Source organism: Periplaneta americana, chromosome 17 (assembly GCF_040183065.1).
Source record: "Periplaneta americana isolate PAMFEO1 chromosome 17, P.americana_PAMFEO1_priV1, whole genome shotgun sequence".
Classification (NCBI taxonomy): domain Eukaryota; kingdom Metazoa; phylum Arthropoda; class Insecta; order Blattodea; family Blattidae; genus Periplaneta; species Periplaneta americana.
In genome coordinates, this window is record NC_091133.1 from 57,880,603 (window position 1) to 57,901,559 (window position 20,957).

The 20,957-nt window shown below is 36.5% G+C and overlaps 1 protein-coding gene across 3 annotated transcripts in view; it reads right to left on the minus strand.

The window, feature by feature from the left end:
- LOC138692920 (uncharacterized) overlaps positions 1-13,016 on the minus strand; it is a 273,822-nt gene extending 260,806 nt beyond the window's left edge. For 2 of the 3 annotated variants that reach the window (XR_011330161.1, XM_069816274.1), the window contains exon 1: positions 12,858-13,015. The gene's annotated coding sequence lies outside the window, so the exon portion shown is untranslated. Of the gene's footprint in view, positions 1-12,857 lie in introns of all 3 variants that reach the window. The other variant, XM_069816276.1, reaches the window with a different exon arrangement.
- Between the last annotated feature and the right edge of the window lie 7,941 nt (positions 13,017-20,957).

A 20,957-nucleotide genomic window follows, 5' to 3' on the forward strand; every position in this document is an offset into this window, starting at 1 on the left:
GAAACGATTAACAATTTTTTATAAAAACTCGGTAGCATGCACAAGATTTCGTGTGGTACAACATTTGAATAGGAAACCCTGTCCACCGGAATCAACCTGCGACGCAATACAGTACGTTCTTAGTAGAGATGAACAACGATCGAGAAAGCGAGACTAACAGCGCCCGCAAAGCCGAAAACCCGCACGACAATGTTGTATTCCGTCGCGTCTTTGACGTAAAGACTGGTTGTGAGTGTTCTGAGACTCGATATTTATGAGTCCCGAAGTCAGCCTTGAATCGCCACAGTTGTTTATACCTGACTGAACTTTTATCTGTTTTGACAACTGTTATATATGTATAAACAATCAAGCAGTCTATTTGAAACATCTCTGCCTTTCAGTGTATAATAATCCGTTCCTCAGTGCTTATTTAATTACTAGGCCCTTATTAAAAGGTTAGGAATTTTATTTTCATATGTTTAAGCTCAAATGTGCAATCTCAAGTAAAAAGATATTAATGTTATGTTTTATGTTTCTTAGAAATGCAAATTTATTTGAGGATTTTTTTTTCTATTTATATAACCATAGGTAATATCGTACAGTATAATAGAACCAGAACATTTTGATAACTAAGATACTGTTCTGTTTTGTCTTTTTGTCTCATTTAAACATTTATAATGTTATTTATTTCAATGATGTATGTTATTCAAAGTTAAGAAATCTTTCCACGCCGACCAAATGCTATTTCGAGAATATTATGAGCGAGACTCGAAGCGCACGAGAATGACGAGTCAAGTCGAGACTCGAAAGACAAAGCAATGAACACAGCGAGCGAGAGCGGCAGTAAGTTTTGTTCATCTTTAGTTCTTAGGCACTGCCATACCTGAACTACTTTACAGACTCCCTAATGATTTTTAGACTGAAATAATTCCGCATTATTTCCCGGACTCGTTTATTTGTTACTGTTTATGCATAATATTTAAACTAATTTATAATAATATCCACGCAGGTGTTGCTATAACAAAGTAGAAAATCGTCATTCTGAAATCGTATTTTTGTGCTGTTGTGAGATGTGATATTGTACGTAAATAAATAACAAAAAATTCATAGAAGCAGTGAATAGTTATTTCAGTGCTGAACGACGGTTACAGAATTCGTAGGACATTACCATTCTCACTGCATCAGGACTTCATTATCACTATATCACCATACGATCACCCCGAGGTCTCTGAATTGTATTCGTAGTTTAAAATGGTAGGCTAATTAACTATCATCGCCTCAATATTTACTGAACTTTCTTAACTGAACACCAGCATAGGTACACAGTAAATGAGTAATTCCGCAAACTATAGTGAAGAAAGAAATTATTGTTATAGGCAGGACGAAGTGTTACAGGTGCACGTAGGTCTTAACATTGCCTGTAGCGGTGCTGCGTGTACGCAGACGCATGGAAAGCTGTGGTCACTAATCGCTTCCACTTTCTCGATCACCATGAATGAGAGCGGCGACATCAATTCGAGACCGGTGCGCTGGCATCAGTGAAATACGACACTGGGGCAGGTCCTTCGAGATGAAGCGACACTTACATCCACGGCTGTATATTAATTACCCTTCTTTCGTTTTATGAAGACAGGTAGACATTACTAAATCAACAAGCGATGTCAATAAATGTGTGATACTTTCTCGCTAAACACATTACACAGCAATTAAGGTGATAACTGGTTTAGATAAATATTCGTCAAAATCTTTCCGAGTAAATATTTAAGAGATTCTTTTCTTTCGTGAATTCACTAACAAAGTCCTTTTACTAACCCTTCCTTTCATTTATCCATCACTAGGAATCCTACTTCATGGTGAATAAAAATCTTACATTTCTGTTATAAAAACTTGGTTAATTTCAGTATCATTTCGCACCAAAAAAAATAAATTCAATATCATTTCGCGTTTAAAAAAATGACTTTTTGACTCGTCGTACAAAATACATTAGTCTATGAATATTCGTACAAATACTAGAAGTCTGCAGTGGCGAAACTCTTTAAGGGGTTAAGATACAGCTTACAGCAGTAAAATTTTTGGAGCTGTAAGCTACATTGTTTTATCCGGCACTATTTCTTTAAGGGGACCGGTTATCTCCTAGCTTGACAATGTTAAATTTTCAATTTTTCGGTACTCTCAACTCCTAAACAATTGAAGATACAGAGCTGAATTTTTTTACAGGTTGTAGTTCATTGCTTTCTCTGTTCATTAAAACATTTAAGTTGGTTTTACTCTCATGATACTTTCCCCCTGATTTTTTTTCCTCAATGTCCAAAATTTGGCATCATTTTTTATAATTAATATTTCTTTCTGCCCGATTTTTTTTTCCAATTCTCATAATTTTACATTTACTGCAAAGGACAAAACTATGGCAATATGTGGTAAAAAAATAAGTTTCTTTTTGGAATAGGTTTCACATTGAGTGTACTCAAAGCTTGAAAATGCCGAAAGGAGAAAATTAGGTCAAAAGAGGAGATGTAACCGAAGTGTAACTTGCATAATTACAGAACTATTAAAAATAATACTTGACGGAAGAGTTGAACGCTGATATTTTGGAATATTAATTTTAAAGTACCGTACATAAATCAGTAAAAAGAATTTTTTTAATGTAAGCCACTGTATTCTATCTAGTCTCCTTAATAAAAATCAAGAAGAAATAGAGATGATTTTCAGTAAATTACCATTGTGTCCCATTGTACGTGAGTTTCAAATAATTTTACATCATTTTCAAGTAAAACTACGAAGTAATGAAGTAAAATTCGTATTACATTTAAAATACATAATTACCCGATGAAATGACCCGTAGCTGTTCAATATCAGCAAAATTTGTTCAGTAGTTTATAAGAAAAGTCGGGCAGATGAAGAGTTTAGGCGTACTGAAAACCACTTCTTTGGAATCAGTTTGGTGTAGGCTACCTCAGGGAAAAACTAGAAATCGATTTTTTATAGCATCACAATAAGTTCGTATAGTACGAGAAAAAAAACATGTGAAAACACAGGATGTGACAAGAGTTACAGATTCCATACTTCATAACTTCGATGCTAGAAAATTCAGTGGTAATAATCCGGACGTTTTGTCTTCAATAAATGACCATTCACCGAAACGAAAAGTCTCAAATAATTCGGAAAATTACAGTGACGGGAAAACTATCTTGCAGGTAATCTCACCAATACATGAAACAGTCTATGTATATCCATATTCCAAGTTTCATTTTCTGCTCCGACTATCCTAGATGGAAAATGTCTGGAAGTCACTTTCAGACACATCTTAGTAGATTGCAAATCTAATCTTTCAGGTAAAGCTTCCTTATTCATCTTAGTAGATTGTCCATACCTAAATGTAATCAACAAGTCATTTACAACAAGCGTTAATAAACAAATAACTGGTGGAATGTTCAAACGCTTATCTCAGTTGAAATCTGCAATTATAAATTTAATTGTTACTGGAGTTCAGTACTGTAAAATTCTTACTCTATAAAGCAAGCAACCACGGAAATCCTAAAGTTGGCACCTAAGCCTGAGTAATCAGAATCAGCATCATAAAACTACTAAAATAATCCGTACTTTCTCTGCACTATCGTATATGGAAGTAGGATCTCAAGTGACAAGTTTCAAGGCTTCAAGAAGATGGACATAATTTATATTGGACGTGAATGTACAAAAACTTGTTTCATACTCACGTGTACTGCGCAGCGACATTTTCATTATACGTCGAAGCTAGTCTTACCTTCAATTGTATTGCAAATAGTTGCATTAAGTAACCACTAACTACTAAGCTTGGCATGTTTTAAAATACCGCAGCCTTGCCTTGCAATTCACCAACCAACATGAAACTAGCACACAAGCTACAATAACGCTAACAGCAACTCCGAGCCAAACAAAACAATAATGTCGTAAATTGCCGACACGACTATTTAATTCCATATACTAAAGAAACATTGCGCTATATTACTTATACTGCTTTATATACTGACGAACATGTAAGCCTAATTCAGACAAATGTCAAGATGAGTGAACAGCAGTGAAATATTTTTGGTGTGAAATACGTATATTGAAAATACAAAAGAGAACAATAATTGTAACGTTTGATATGAAAAGTTTACCGTGGGAACAAGTGTAGCTAAGTGGTTTTTCACGCGGTCTCGCTCCATTCTCTATTTAACTCTTAAATTCGCAAAATATCCTATAGGATACAACAGGTTAATAGGCTATATGCTATAATTTTAATAGAACAATAGAAAAAAAATTGGTAGGAAAATTAAAATTTCACAATACTATAATATTGTACAACATATGAATCAGGGATTGCAGAGACAGCACATGTCACTATTTGTGGGGAAATAAATTCGAATTTCATGGACTGTTGATATAGGGCTATCATTTCATGCAGAAACCACATGTTAGTACAGCCGTCTCACATTTGGAGACCTATGAAATCCTGGAAGCGAGCAGAAACAACTCATGTCAAAGACATGTGGCGACACATTGGTTCCGATTCCAGACGGCAGACATCTACGACACAAGGATACAAAAATTGATCCCACTGAATGACAAATGTCACAATTCTTGTGGTGAATACGTTGAAAAATAACTCAACAATTGCTATATCTGTTCCAATAAAACTTTCCATGAAATTTTGTTCTCTTTCTGTAAATGGCCTCAGTGAAATTTATTTTTACGGCCCTCGTAATTGCGCTCGAGTGGCCAAAATTTGTGTAAGCACTTCTTTTGACATTATTAAAATGATGGAAGAAAAAAGATTAATTTTTTTATCTGCCCCCATGAGAATGTTTGCTTGTAAGTACAAAGGAGAATACCATATTTACCTCCTTCATTGGCATATCCAGACGAAATCGTGCCAATTCAAAGAGAGAAACTTGACGATATACGCAAACTAATGCGTTACAGACCACATGAATATCAAGAATTTTATAATAATATTTTTCAGCCTATTGTGGAAAAATAAGTTCATTTATATGTTGAACTTAGGCTATGTATTAAGTACACAGTAGGCCTATGCATATATTATATCCCTAATTTGACAAATAAACTTTAGTTGAACTGAAATTATTATACTACAATTTTGATTCCTTGCAGAAAGACCACATACCAAGCTAATATATATTGATTTCTATCATTAACAATTCATTAGATTCCAATAAATTTGGTATAAAGCGACACATATTAGGCTTCTGTCTGAAGAAGCCAGTACTATAACCAATGATGTGATCTATCACCAGCAATACCGTTTTTCGTGTCTACTGAAATAGTAATATGCGTTATAAGAGCGGTATGTTGAAGTTTTCATGTTCGAGGAAAAGTTTGAAAAAGCGAAACTTAGTTGAGCTTTTTTAATTTCCGAGAATTGAAAGAAAACATACCGCTCGTGTATCGTACATTATTTTGTGCGAAGATCGTTTATTACATACCTGGAAGAGGAATTCCTAATTAGTTGCAATGAAATCTCCATCTTGGTTTCTGTTCAATGACGGCAAATTTGCAAAACAAAAATATCTATCTTCAACATTGTTGCTTTAAAATGTTTTCTGTGTTTACTATACTCCAGCAGGCCGTGATATACGTCTGCCTTTTTTTCCCCCCAGTCTATGATGAGTCTGGAATCTTGTTGATTTTTTTCACGGCTTCCTTAATGTTACTTGCATCACGAATGCAGTAACTTTAGTGGAGTTGTAGAGTTTACTTAATTTTTGCAAATATTTAAAAACAATAATTAACAGTGCAATTTAGGTGAAATTACAGTGGTAAGTTTCCAATTTATAATTATTACTATATTGAACGTCTCTAAAAATAATAATATGTTAAAAGCCTAAAGCAGTAAATTCAATGTGTCACTTAAGCGGTAAGAAGAGGAAAATTGTTATGTGTGTTAGGTTGGGAATACTGAATGTGGAATTTTAGACTTTCCGCGGATTGGTTTTGTGCGGAAACCAAGCAAATACGCACGATCTCGCACAAAATTTAGTTTTCATGACATGTGCTGTTTCTGCAATCCCCAATTCATATAAAATATGGACAATGCGATAGTTGTTTTCTTTACAGTCCGACATGGTTTAATAACCTAGTGTGAGAAATGAAGTTTCGCTAATTTAAGGGTTAATACAGCGAATAGGGATTATAAAGAATGGACACTTCGCGTCGGTACCTTTGATGTAGCCGGACCGATTTCAATGACCTTCAAGCCAGCTAGAGCGTCAGATTCTGCTTTCTCCCTAGAGTTGGCGCTGACATCACACCAGCTAGCAGTCGATACAGCGGAAATATAACACATATAATTAATACATCTAGGTACATTAGGTACTCAAATAAAATAAATTGGATCCATAAAATAATAAATCTGTCATTAACTGTAAGTCTAGACTCTAGAGTTCCTTTATAATGAGAGTTGAGACGTTGACCCCAACAACAATTAAAATATGTAATGATTTGATAGCGCTGAAAATGGAAAAACAAAACTCTTACGAGAAGTAAAACCATATACCTATATTATATTATATACAAATATTAAACGAATTCGATACTTAATTTTATAATGTATTATATTATTTTATAATATAATTTATGATATCTGAAATATAAAATATTATTATTACAGCTAGTTTGTCACTGAGAAATAGGGAAAAGCTGTTAACTTGAATTTATTTGAAGCAAAGCGTTACAGGATTATGCAATAAGGTTGGCGATGTTTGGATTCTGTGTCTCAACTCTGTTCTCAATTATCATCTTAGCGTATGCCCGATTACACTAACCTCTAGCGCTTAAAAGTGGAACTAACCGCTGGCGCACAGAGAAACAAAACACAGGAAAATTCGCTCAGTGTCCATTCTTTATAATCCCTATTCGCTGGTTAATATACATCGAGAATTTCTTTCTTCATGACCGAAGAGTCAATTGGCAAGTTTCCTAAATTGAGACAACTCATCCTGTCTGTGGTTTTTCCGTGATTTTCCTAAAGCCCTAAGACAAATGTCGGGATGAGCCTATATCTCCCTCCCCATACAAGCTTCGGCTCTTTGCAAGGTCTCGGAACCCTTTTCTTGCGAGGACTACGACATTTCCACATTTTTCGGCGTTCCTGTCTTCACGATGTTGTCATGCTTCCCCCCCCCCCTCTACCCGTCATGTGGTAATTATTAGGTTAAGATCATTTTCGGCTTTCCCTTCAACATTTTCTAAAGTTCCTTGTATGGAAAGGCGAAACTTGGAGTAAGACAAGTGACCAACAGGCTTGGAGCTCACATAATCAGTTTTTCTCAGCCCTAAACTCCCTTGCAAGAACGCGTTTTCACGTACCTTTTGAATGTTTCTTCTCCCATTGACATTAAAAGTGCCTGCTTCTTTCCTCCTTCAAAATTCTCATAAGTTCCCTCACATGGTCACCGGCGTGGCTCAGTCGGTTAAGGCGCTTGCCTGGCGATCTGAAGTTCGATCCTCACTTGGGCTGATTACCTGGTTGGGTTTTTTTTCAAGGTTTTCCCCAACTGTAAGGTGAATGCCAGGTAATCTATGGCGAATCCTCGGCCTCATCTCGCTAAATACCATCTCGCTCTCAACAATCTCATCGACGCTAAATAACCTCGTAGTTAATACAGCATCGTTAAAAAAACCAACCAATCCTTCATATGGATCGGTGAAAACGGAGAGAGATAAGTGACCAACAGGTTTCGAACTTACATAGATACCGATACTTCCTCACTGCCCCAAATTTCCTTGCAAAGGACGCGCAATCGCTTACCTTTTAATAGTTCTTCCTCCCATTTTCGTAATCGGTTTTCCACACAGTCATGGAAATATTGGGTAATTATATGAGTTATGTGTATGCTTGAATATCAAATAAAATACACTGCAATTTGAAATAAATAAATATTGCATTCCATTACTTTAATTCCAGTACAGACGTTTCATGCAATCATTGGGATTTCCATAAATCCCCTGTCCATTTTTAATTGCATATATTCTATGTGAGAAAACAATGATGCAATCCAAGACAGAAAAAGAAATAGTTCAAAAACAGCTACGAAAAGCAAGTAAGAACGCGCTTCCACTATCTCAGATTCGATCGCCAGCACTGTCTAAAGTGCAATGAAGATTTTACTACTCGCGATGAACAGGTTAGGTGAAGATTTTACTAGAGTCTTCCCATTTCCCTCAAGTATACAAAATCCCTCCACAGACTGTCCCTTTTTCAAATTATTTTTCTCGTCACTTCATATCATGTGATCAAAAGATGTGATTTCAGGATAAGGTATACGAGCTTCGGTGATGCCGGATGGAGATGACCAGCCAGACTACTTCTCCTCTGCAAAACGCTCACAAACGTGTAGTGCCAGTCGAAGATACACAGTAAGCGAGATCCTCTGGCAAACGAGAATGCTCCTAGAATAGTGACAGATGAACGCGCTCTGACAAAACTCGCTAGTAGGCCTATAATATACTCGTACGAGAAATGAACACGGTGCCAGTCTCTGGACGCCAGGCTGATGAGATCAGCTGATATTTGGGGATGGTGATCATTAATTAACTTAAGTCATCTATCGAGACTAAACTCCACCTTCGGCGGTTCCATTAATCTCACAATCTCACCCTTACCTTCTAGAAATTGTATGTATGCTCAAATACGATCTACATCAATGTTGCCAATTCAGCTGTTTTTCCGCTATATCTGACGTTTTTTTAGTATTAATTTAGCGAATAAAATGTATTAAATTTGTATTGCTAGTATAGGGATTTAGCGGGTATTTTTAGCACTCATAGCGGCTTTAATTGCATGTTACACTGACAATATAGCAATTTAGCGACTTCTGCACCGTTTCATAGCAGGTACTTAAAACTCGAGTTGGAAACTCTGGTCTACATACAGAAAAGGATTTTCGCCATATCACTTTGTGTTAAACACACATACACATGTAAAATAATACAGGTCAATCGCTTCTGCGATTTACAAATTATTTAGTCATAAAATTATACTAGTAAAAAATCACCAAAATACAGAAATATCCCTGCCATAAAGATATATACAGTACTTTCTCATCATACATTTTGTGAATTTCGAAACTACTATATAGTTCCTCATGTTCACAGTTACATACACTTTCCGGAGGTTAACTTGGTTAACTTTGGACTAACACGTAATCATCCTCCAGACACACCAATGAGAAACTAAAAAGAGAAAGACATTTGGACTTAAGGCTTTGAAATAAGGTACGAAGTTGCTACTATCACTAGTAGCTCCCCGAATATCGGTACTTATTATTAATATAATCTTCTTTTGCTTATATGAGCAAAACTGCACTTTATTACTTATATAATAAAGTTACTTAAGAATTTTAAAAAGTGTAATCTTCGTCTTAAATATTTCTGATTAGGAAAAACACTTTACTGTGACAGACGTCAGTCCCGACTTGTCTGCATACTCAGCGAAGCGTAACACGAGAAATATCACGGAAGTCGCCGCGGCATGTCTGGAATGGCGAGCCAGTCGTGGGCGTGGATATTTCTGAATGGGAAGATTGCATTTAAGTTCGAAATCCGGATAGAGATAATTGTAACTGTAATTGCTACATAATACGTCGACAGGAAAAGACTTCATACGACACTAACGTTTTAGTTATAGCAAACAGACATTGGTTACTATGCCTAAGTTCATGGGTTCAAATCCAAACAAGGGGAATGGATTTTAGGGCGATAAAAATCCTTGGTATGGCTGCTGCCTTTGGAATGGAAGTAAAGTATCGTATATTTAGGTCTGCCACGTAAAAAAAAAACCTCGTCTATGAATGAAAGAGTTCCAGTCGAAATTTATATCGATCATTTCCCGGCCATGTCAAAATTTGGGACCCAGATGGGTGGCTTAAGTGGGGCTTGTCCCGCTCTCCACCCACAGTCCAAATATTCCATACGGTAAACTTCGTATACAGTAAATTGGATGGTGCGTATCTCCAAATGGGAAGTATGATAAGATGACGAATTCAGTCGTTTAAATATTACTTTATTTAAAATTTTAGGATACAATGTGTAATTAATCTCCCTTAAGCTAAGTATTCTTTTTATTACACAGGACACAAATTGACATTCTTCAGCGAACACCCCTTTGATTTCATAACCGCTCTGAAATTTGAGGGATATGAAGAGCACAGTTCATATTCAGATAAAATGACAGCACAAAACCCGCGTACTTTCACCCCAGTTTAGCAACTGCAATTCAGACAATATTGCTGTTTGAATGCGGAATACATCACTTCCCGAACCCTACTTTTCAAAAACATTTATTCCCCCAGTCCTTCTTTACGTTTTTAGGATAGATCTTCTCAGTTTCTTTTACTCTATCTCTACCAGGATATCGTAACAGTTGCAATACTTTATTTAACAATGCTATCTCCTCTAGAGATATTCAGCGTCGAAATTCAACGTGGGCGAGTAATGGCTGACAAATATTGCTTGGATCCCTCTCTCAGAAACAAGATTCTTTCGCGCGTCCTATATCCATGACAAGGGATTCACGTCTTTACTTCCCTACCGGACCTATGCTAAAGATTTTATTGCCTTTAAAATCAATCCCCCTCGGCCGGATTTGAACCCGCTAACCTCTGATTCTACAGCTAATATGACAATCAGTAGACCACAGAGCTCAATTCTCTGGCGTCTTCTCTTCCTTCTTTACGCCAGCACCCATTCCAATAGTTTCTATCACCACCTTTGATTACACACACATTCTCTAGCCTACATTATCAGACTATCAGAGATAATTTCAATTCATTATTTTTTTCTTTTGTGGTGCTCACACCTTCCTTTATATTTAAATTCCTCTCGGCTTTCCGCACAGAATATCCGAATTCTAATCCTGGTAAGATCAGGTGGGATTACAGCAAATAAAGTCGGTTTTGAGCAAATTTCCTCAGTATACTTCCATTTCCCCAGAGTGATAATTACTCCTATTATTTATTGGTGCAGAAAGCAAAGGAAAACTATTGTACCATATAGTTTTGGAAAAAGATAAACTCCGTGAAATCCTAGGAATAATGTTATAAGCACAAACAATAATGTAAATTACTACTCTTCAGATAATATTATTTTATGAAGCTTTATCAGATAAAGTGTGAGTGTTAAAAATAACGGTAATGATAAGCACCGTACCGTTAACTGTACTGTATTTTTGGTCCTCGAAAAATACTCGTATTTTACGAAAACACTTCTCCTTTAGGTGAGTACTTTTTCCTGGACTAAAAATAAAATATAAATGGAGTAGGCTGATAAATTAGTATTTTACCGTGACCAGATTTGTGATAAAAAGGTTTAAGGGCAAGTGAGACGAAATGGCAGTACTGTGCTTATCATATTTTGATATGTAATAAATACCGGTAGTAGCTCGACTATGTATCGGGTGTAGATCAAAGCGATAGAACTAAATACCCGTCTCTCAGCGTGTTCTGAACCTTGACGCTGCATTTGATTTAAAGGAGGAAAAAAAAAAATCAATGAACTTGATCGGTTTAATTAAAGAAATCCAGCGATGAGTGGGCAGAATCGGCAGCGATGGCTTTAACCTTCTGCGGAAGAGCGTCCACGCTTCTTTCACAATGCTCCAGCGGTTGAGAAACTGCAACGCAGCCTGCATGACCGGCCGGCAATGCAAACATCCACGGGTGTTAACCCCGCAAGGAAACATCTCAAAAGTGGAACAACGAACTCGCATGTCAATACGATGCGTATTTTCACCAACACCAAACAACCACCCGCGTGTTCACGATACGTGATAACGTGCTCCAATCATCACCCTCGCTTTCGTGCCCACAATAAGCTTTTTTGCTAAACATGAGACAACACTATACAGCCAATACAATGGTGTATCGCATTATACAGTATTTGCACTATCTTACCTTTGAGGAATACAGGCCTATCTAGCTATTATTTATAATTACGCCATTCGTACAATGACCATTGTTGACGAATCATGCAAACTGAAAATAATAAAAAATGAACAACAGTCGGTAATATTTACGCAACTAATTTCCAGTTTATCAGATACTTTAGATAGGTTACAAGAAATAACCACCGTCACTAAAAATACAGAAATCTTTCTTACTTTTTAAGGGCTAAACGATATCTTAGTTATCACTAAATATATTATAAACAAATGCATGCTATAATTTTAAATCGTTTCATTTACTGCTTTTGCGTGTGTTATGATTTATCTGATGAAATTATGTGTAGTGGACATAGAAGACGGAATAGTCCGCATTTTTTTAATTTCTATTAATATTTTTTCGCCATTATCCATTAAGCATGCACCCAATAATGATGCGTGTTTCATGTCACTGTGAAAAACGTAGACCTAAGCATAGGCCTATAGTTACGGAATTGCTTACAGAAATCATAAATGGAAAATCACTAAAATAAATAATTCACGACAATGAAATTGGTAGGCATATTGAGTCTAACCTACACGTTTCCAAATACTTGTAATTACATTCATGAAATTCACTTTTATTCGAATTTTTCCATTCCATGACGTAGGAATCGCAAAAATTCGAGAATTCGTTAGTGCGAAAAACTTGCAGCACACCTGTTGCTATTCATTCATGATAAACGCTCGCTTCCCCTCACGTAACAGAAAAAATGACTGTTTATTGTTCGTAACAGAATCACAGTTCCGTGTTTTCTCGGATTTTACACGTAGACATTGCACAAAAGTGACAAATTCCCGCGTTTAATCAACATTGTACACCTGTCTAAATCGCATGTAGCGTCGTCATATGGTGCACGAAATTCTTCTGCAATAACAAATCTAGAGCTATAAACTTTGATAGCCACAACTTTAAACTTACCAAGTGCAAAAACACCATCAACACTTGAAGGACAATGAGGTTAATCCAACTCGAAATGCACAATTGTTGCCTCTTGTGTCCCGTTTGTGAACCAGTACACTGACAGAAGCCCTCGTACTCACTACACTACACCACGTATCGTGAAACGCGTCTGAATGAGGCCCCTGGCCTCTCTCTCTCGCTCTCTCTCTCTCTCTCTCAGTATCCTTCTCTGTCTCTCCTCTACACTCTTTCTCTCTCTCTCCCGCCATGGAGAACACGGACACAGGTGAACTCAGTGCAGAAAGTTCACCATTGCTGTAGGCCGCTTGCACATGGAGAAAGCAAATGTGAAACAACGAGCTACGTTATTGCATGCGACTGAAGCGCCAGATTTGAATGCAGACAATATTCGGTTAATAACTCACTTTCTTATTATGTGAATTAGACTCATACTCAGGATTTCAAAACATTTGTTTCCCTCCCTCCTCTCTCTCGTAAATAATCATTCAGTTCTTTGTTTTACTGTTCAGCTAAACAAAAATATTTTAAAATATTATATATATATATATATATATATATATAAAATTAGCAATAGGCTAATAATTGTAAATGAATTCATAATACCACCACCACCATCATAATCATAGTAGTAGCAGCACAGTCTAGTATATACAGTTACGAAGCTTGAGTTGTTGAGGGTAGCGTACTAGGAACAATAGACTACCAGTACTATTTCACATTGTCTGTGATGAGGCGATAGTAGCGATCCTAGTGGTTAGCAACTATCTATGGAAGCATATTCCCTACGTATTGAGTTCATGACTGTATATACTAGACTGTGGTAGCAGCTTCGTGTGCTACCACAGTCTAGTATATACAGTCACGAAGCTCTATACGTAGTAAATATGCATCCATAGATAGTTGCTAACCACTAGGATCGCTAATAACGCCTCATTACAGACAATGCGAAATAGTACCGGCACAGTCTCTTGTTCCTAGCACCCTCATAACTCAAGCTTCGTGACTATATATACTAGACTGTGGTAGAAGTTTCTATTGCACAGGCTCTTGGATGGCCTCTATTCACCTTCTCCCTTTCCAGTATAATTTTGGTGTTGAGTCCAGATGGGATGACCTGGATATGTTCATCACTTAAAGCTGATTCACAAAAAACCGAGAACGGAAACGACAACGAGAACTAGAACGGAAACATTGTTAAAATAAATGTATTTATATGTGAGCATTCACAATTAACTATTGTGAATGCTCACATTTAAATACATTTATTTTAACATTATTTCCATTCTCGTTCTCGTTGCCGTTTCCGGTATATTGTGGACCAGCCTTTTAGTCTTCTTTTTTCTAAGACTGTACATTTGTTATCAAGCAGTACATCTCACTTGACGATGTGTCAGAGAAAGAACAATATTGTTTGTATACAGTACATCTGAAGTTTGATTAGTGTAATATGTAACTAGTCAGCGATGTATGCAATGGAGAGGGAAAGAACTGGCCATCCTACCCTATTAAATCCAGGCCTAGTTACCTCATGAGTGATGCCTTATTAGTGTCACTTGTAAGGTTCAAACCTGTCTTCGCACAGTTGACTAAACAACAACTTCAAATACATTATTTATGCCTTAAGCTTTCTAAAAGTTAATGTCTGTAGTAGGCTACTTGCTGGAATTTGAAAAAGAAGAAGAAGAAGAAGAAGAAGAAGAAGAAGAAGAAGAAGAAGAAGAAGAAGAAGAAGAAATCATACTATCATTAAGACATTTTATGTCTTCAGCTGTCTAAAAGTACTGATGTATTTCAGTACCAACAAGGGTATTTTATAAAGAACAGAACATTATTAACATTAAGATACAAGTTATTAAAGTTGTTCAATGTGCTGTGTTGAATACTGATGACATTTAGTCTTCCTCTCCAGTATTTTGTAACAGTAAGCTACATTACATGACTCCTGTGCCAAGATTGTACACACACATCCAGATAGGTTCACAATATTTTTACTGCTCTGCATAAAACTTAACTCAGTCACGGGCTAGATATTTTATCTGGCAGTCATAACCAGTTAACAGACGAAAAGGGACAACAATGATTTTTCGTGGATCATCGGGAATGATTTCTGGATTTTGGACAAGATGTATACATTATGCAGTGATTCTATTTGTGTAAATGTACGAATTTAAAAACTACAGCGTGTTTTCATTCTGAACAGAAAAAATATCTGTTTATTTGAGAACCATAAATGCATAGTATAACTAATTCGTATGTTAAGAGAATGAAAGATCATTTACTTTCTCAACAACAGGAACAACAAAATTTATAAATTTGTGTACACAAATTTAAAATGTACAGGATTTAAACTGGAATACACATTAAACAATTAAATTAAAAACTTGAAACTATATAGGAATTGAGTATGGTAAATGTAAATTAAACTAAATAGTTTTATTTCAAATTGAAGAGACATACATGTATCACAGGTTGTTGAAAATAAGTGTTAGTTCAACTTTAACGTAGTTCTATTCTGACTCAATACAGACGACACAACTAAAGACAATGTTCCATGCTTGTGATATGACTATCCTTCCACTTGAACCCACTCATCATACCGCCTACTCAGAAACGCTCCTTGACTTAATCATCACCAATAATCCTGCCAAAGTTCTCTCACATGGACAGCTACCTGCGTCTGGAATATCTTCCCACGATATAATATATGTAATATACGCATTGCAGTGTCCCAAATTGACAACCAAAATAGCTACTTATAGAGACCTAAAACGTATTGACAATTCTGCTTTAATAGAAGACGCATTACGTATACCCTGGGATGCAATATGGAAGTTGCGAACTGTGGACGAGAAGATAGAACAGCTAAATAACTTTATTATAGACTTGTATGACCGACATGCTCCTCTAAAAACTAGACGTGTGAGAAGACTGCCTGCGCCGTGGATGACTGCTGACATACGCAACATGATGGCTGAACGAGATTCGGCATATCGAAAATATAGACGAGACAAAAACGAAACTAATTTTAACAGGTACAAGCAACTGAGAAACAGAACCAGCCAGACTGTTAGGAATGCTAAAATCCGACATGCATACAGCCTTATTGAACCAGGAACTAGCCCCTCCACGCTTTGGAAACATGTGCAGACAATGGGATTAAGACAGACAAAGATCCAGGTAGACGGCAACTCAATCTCACTGGAACGGCTCAATGACCACTTTACGAAAACTCACACTATAACCCTTAGCCCCATTGACAAACAACAGACAATCGATGAACTCTTAAACCTACGGACCAACCCCTCAAGGGAAAAATTTCACTTTTGGTATATTACGCAATCTGGAGTAAAGAAAGCCCTGAAACGAATCACAACTAAAGCAGAAGGACCAGACCACGTCAATATTTCGTTATTAAACAAAATCATAGACGTAATACTACCGACTGTGACCCACATTTTCAATGCCTCAATTATGACTTCGACTTACCCACAGCAATGGAAACTCGCTTTTGTCCACCCAATTCCCAAGACCAAAACACCGACATCTTATAACGACTACAGACCTATCGGCATCCTACCTGCCCTATCTAAAGCATTGGAGCGCATTGTACACAAGCAACTGACAGAATACTTAAACAAATACAAACTTCTCGACTCTTATCAATCAGGTTTCAGAGCCGGACATAACACAAGTACAGCATTACTTAAAATCACGGAAGACCTACGCGAGGCCCGGGACAAACGTAAATTGACAATAATGACTTTACTTGACTTCAGCAAAGCCTTCGATTCTGTAGACATTGACTTATTAATATGTAAACTCAGAAGACTACACCTAGAAGAGCACGTTGTCCTGTGGTTTGACTCTTACCTTAATGGCCGCCAACAAAGTGTGATAGCTGGAAGTCGTTCTTCCCCTTGGCAGGCCGTAAGGTCAGGGATCCCACAGGGATCAGTTCTTGGCCCTTTACTATTTACAATTTATATCAACGACATATCAGAATCTCTAAAGTACTGCCGACACCATCTCTATGCAGACGACCTTCAAATATACATAAAATTCCACACTGACGAAATAAATGATGCAATAACTAAAATTAATGACGACCTGAACTCAATCTGCACATGGATACGGAAATTCCGACTTAAACTAAATCCAGAAAAATCACAGTCAATCATTGTGGGCCATTCACGTTTGTTAAGCACTATTACCATACCAAATTTGTCCCAGATTAAAATACACGGCACCGAAATTCCGTTCAGTGAATCAGTAAAGAATCTAGGTATTTATATGGATAAAAGTTTAAATTGGAACATTCAAGTTGCAGAAACCTGCAAAAAGGTATTTTCATTAATCCACTCGTTTAGACGATTGAAGAATTTTCTACCCCTTTCCATGAAAAAAATGTTAGTGCAAACACTCGTGATGCCCCACTTCGATTACTGTGATATTCTGCTTACTGACCTAAGCGTTACTTCGGCGCAGAGACTACAACGTGTTCATAATATGTGCGTCCGTTTCGTCTGCAATATTCGCCGGGCTGATCACGTAACACCATCCCTCGAAATGTTGTCCTGGCTTCGTCTAGAAGATCGTAGGAAAATCCACTGTCTTTCCCTTCTCTTTCACATATTACATTTCTCCACTCCTGTCTATCTTGCGTCTCGTTTTCAAAATTTATCCACCCATCATAACCTAGACACACGATCACAACACTCCTCAATATTATCCATTCCCTCCCACCGAACATCCTCATATTCATCTTCTTTCACTGTGGCTGTTCCTCGACTTTGGAATTCCCTACCAAGTAATGTCAGGGACTGTCAGACATCAAATCAATTTAAGAATAGGTTAACGAGATATTTTTCTAACAATTATTGTCAACAATAATAGCTGTTTCAGGTTTCTCAGTGTTTAATGGTTATATATATCACAGATAAATATATAAATTATCTCATTATTATTATTATTATTACTATTATAATTACCATTATTATTATTATTATTGTTATTATTATTATCATTATTATTATAACTATTTCTTACCAGTGTTTATTATTGTCACACTAACATTAGTTATCCAATTTTCATCATTTACTTTCATGTTGTTTTATGATCTAGATATTAATGTAATAACTATGTAAGCAAATGTATTTAATTAGAATTAGAGTCTGGCTGGGCGGAAGAGAAGGCCTACTGGCCTTAGCTCTGCCAGATTAAATAAATAAATAAATTATTATTATTATTATTATTATTATTATTATTCTTAAAAGAGGAAGAAAACCACCATAGTTTATATTAACTAACATTTCTTCACAGAAAAAAAAAGATACATAAAATTGAGATTACCCAAAAATTAATGTAATTTAGTGTATTTTTTAGTATAATTTATAACCGAAGATTAATAAAACCTCAAGTAGTATGTACATAGAAAGAACTTCCAGTGACTTCATTGATTAATTTGTATAAGTTTACATATCAACCAGATTTAGCTTCATCACATTGGCACTGTAAAATATTATATTACAGTATATAATCTTAAAAACAGGATAAAATATAATATGTCATTTATTTAACAACATAACTTACAACACATAATTTGATTCGGTCTAATTACATTATGTTTATTCCAGAATTGTGTCTTAGTGTAGAAACTTATAATATTTAATTTTACTTTATTAAATTATATTCTATTTATGTGTGTACGCTAAATGAATGTCAAAAGCAAGCATAGGCCTTGAAGTAAATTACTTTTTGTAACTCATTTAAAGAATTAATTGCAAAATGGTAATAAAATGAATAAAAATTTACATTAACAACTCTAAACAGACTGTTGAATAGTATATTATTTATCATAATAATTAATTTTGTCTGTTCGAACAATGTACATAATCATATCTTTGGCAAATTTTTTAACTACAGGTATCCATAGTTACAGACAAACATGGTTGTGGTTGAAGTCACATCAGATAACCAGGCGCTCAATAACATTAGAGATGCCGTTTATGCGACAGATTTAACTGAGGTATTAATACTATTATGGTAGTACAGCATTACTAGTATCATATGATTTTTAAAATAACCTATTATGAATTTCAATACAGAAGAATGCACAAGAGCTCATAAATTATACTGAATGTAAAAAGAAATACCGGTAATATTTATTTGCGTAAGTTTATAAGTCAACTTCATTTTAAATATCTCAAAGAAATTATTTTCATTACCTAGAACTTTAGTTATCAGTCCCTAACAGAAGCATACTATTTTTATTTGTAAAGTATCAGCAACTACATACAGGATTGCTGTGAGATTAGTGTTTTGACAAACGCATATAAGTTGCGCAGTATAATCTGTCAGTTTCGTCTCACTGCCTTTTCTGTCATGACGTCCTTATTGTTTGTATTGTCATTTCCAAATACACCATAATGGCTACGTAAGCCTATGCACCGAAATAATATAGTGTTTTATAATATAGCTTTTTTAGCTTACCCAGTTCTTTTTGTAAAGGAACAGTTCTAATGATAAACGTACATAGTATACCTAGTCTTGCCGTAAGTTCTTTCGTCATACAGAGGTAGGTTATTTTACGACGCTTTATCAACATCTTAGGTTATTTAGCATTTGAATGAGATGAAGGTGATAATGCCGGTGAAATGAGTCCGGGGTCCAACACCGAAAGTTACCCAGCATTTGCTCATATTGGGTTGAGGGAAAACCCCGGAAAGAACCTCAACCAGGTAACTTGCCCCGACCAGGAATCGAACCCGGGCCACCTGGTTTCGCGGCTAGACGCGCTAACCGTTACAGGTGTGGACTCATACAGAGGCCCCTACTGTATACAGAAATGACAACTACAATAAATGTATATATGTAATTTATTCATTAGAGACTACACAGAGTATACAATACACAAATTACTCAAAATGTCCACCTTTTGCATTGACACATATCTTCAAATGCTCCAGCCACCATCTATAGTGGCACACATGATGTCTAGAGATGTTGAGCCTGCCATCACCAAATCTGCCTTTAGGGACTTGATATTGCAGTCCTTCCCTTCTAAAATATCCCACAAGCAATAGTCCAGTGGATTTAGGTTGGGGTTTCTAGAGGATCAATCGCTAGCAGCGATAAAGTCAGGAGTGTTGCTCTCCAACGAATGTTGGTAGACTTTACCTTATGGGCGGGTGCAGAGTCCTGTTGAAATATCCAGCGCTTTCCCGTGAACAAGGTGGTGTTCAGGGGCTTCACAACCTTTTTCAGAATGTCGGTTTTGTAGTTGGTGGCATGTGTTTTTATCCCGTTCGCAGAAATGCTGTGATGTGATGCTGTCATATGCCACCACCCCTACCAACCTCTTTCCACTTTCGAACATTTCGCAGCTACTTCCTGAGTGGTGTGAGCATACCCTCGATCATTCTGGCAGTTTAGTTTTTCGTCCACGGTGAACATTTTCTCATCTGTAAAGAGAATTTGGAGGTGACTGTCATTCGCGTGCTGCTCCAGAAGTCTCTTGGCTCTTGTGACTTTTATTTGCCTTAAAGTTGTTGTCAGTCGCTATCCGGTGCTGAAAGTCCAAGGTCTTCTTTTATTATGCGTGACATCGTTCGCGGAGCAATGTTAATTTCCTATGCCATTTTTTTTTGCTTGCGGTGCGGATTTTTCCGAATTCTCTCGACAACAGCTTTGATGGCTGCTGGTGTCCTGGTCTTGGGGACTGACTGCTTCTAGCTTTTGTCATTATAAGAAAAAGTATTTGTTTATCGTTTGATACATCGATACACAAATTTCTTCATTATTTTCAACTGTCACAACAAGGTGAAAATCTCTACTGGAGTCTTGCTACACTTGTGTAGCGCATCACTGCGATGCGATTCTCCTTTATTCCCCACTCCATCTTAACTAAGCGGCATCTGGCCATGAACTGCATGCATGCAGGAGCTGAAAGTGTAATGCCACTCTGGTGCACGCCAAGCTGCAGGTGTGCCAAATTAATATGTTCTGGCAACAACTCAAACTTAGGGACAGAACTTATTGCAGGACTGGGTAGATGGAACACATACAGAAGAAGAGTTAGTTTTATCACGAATTTGATCA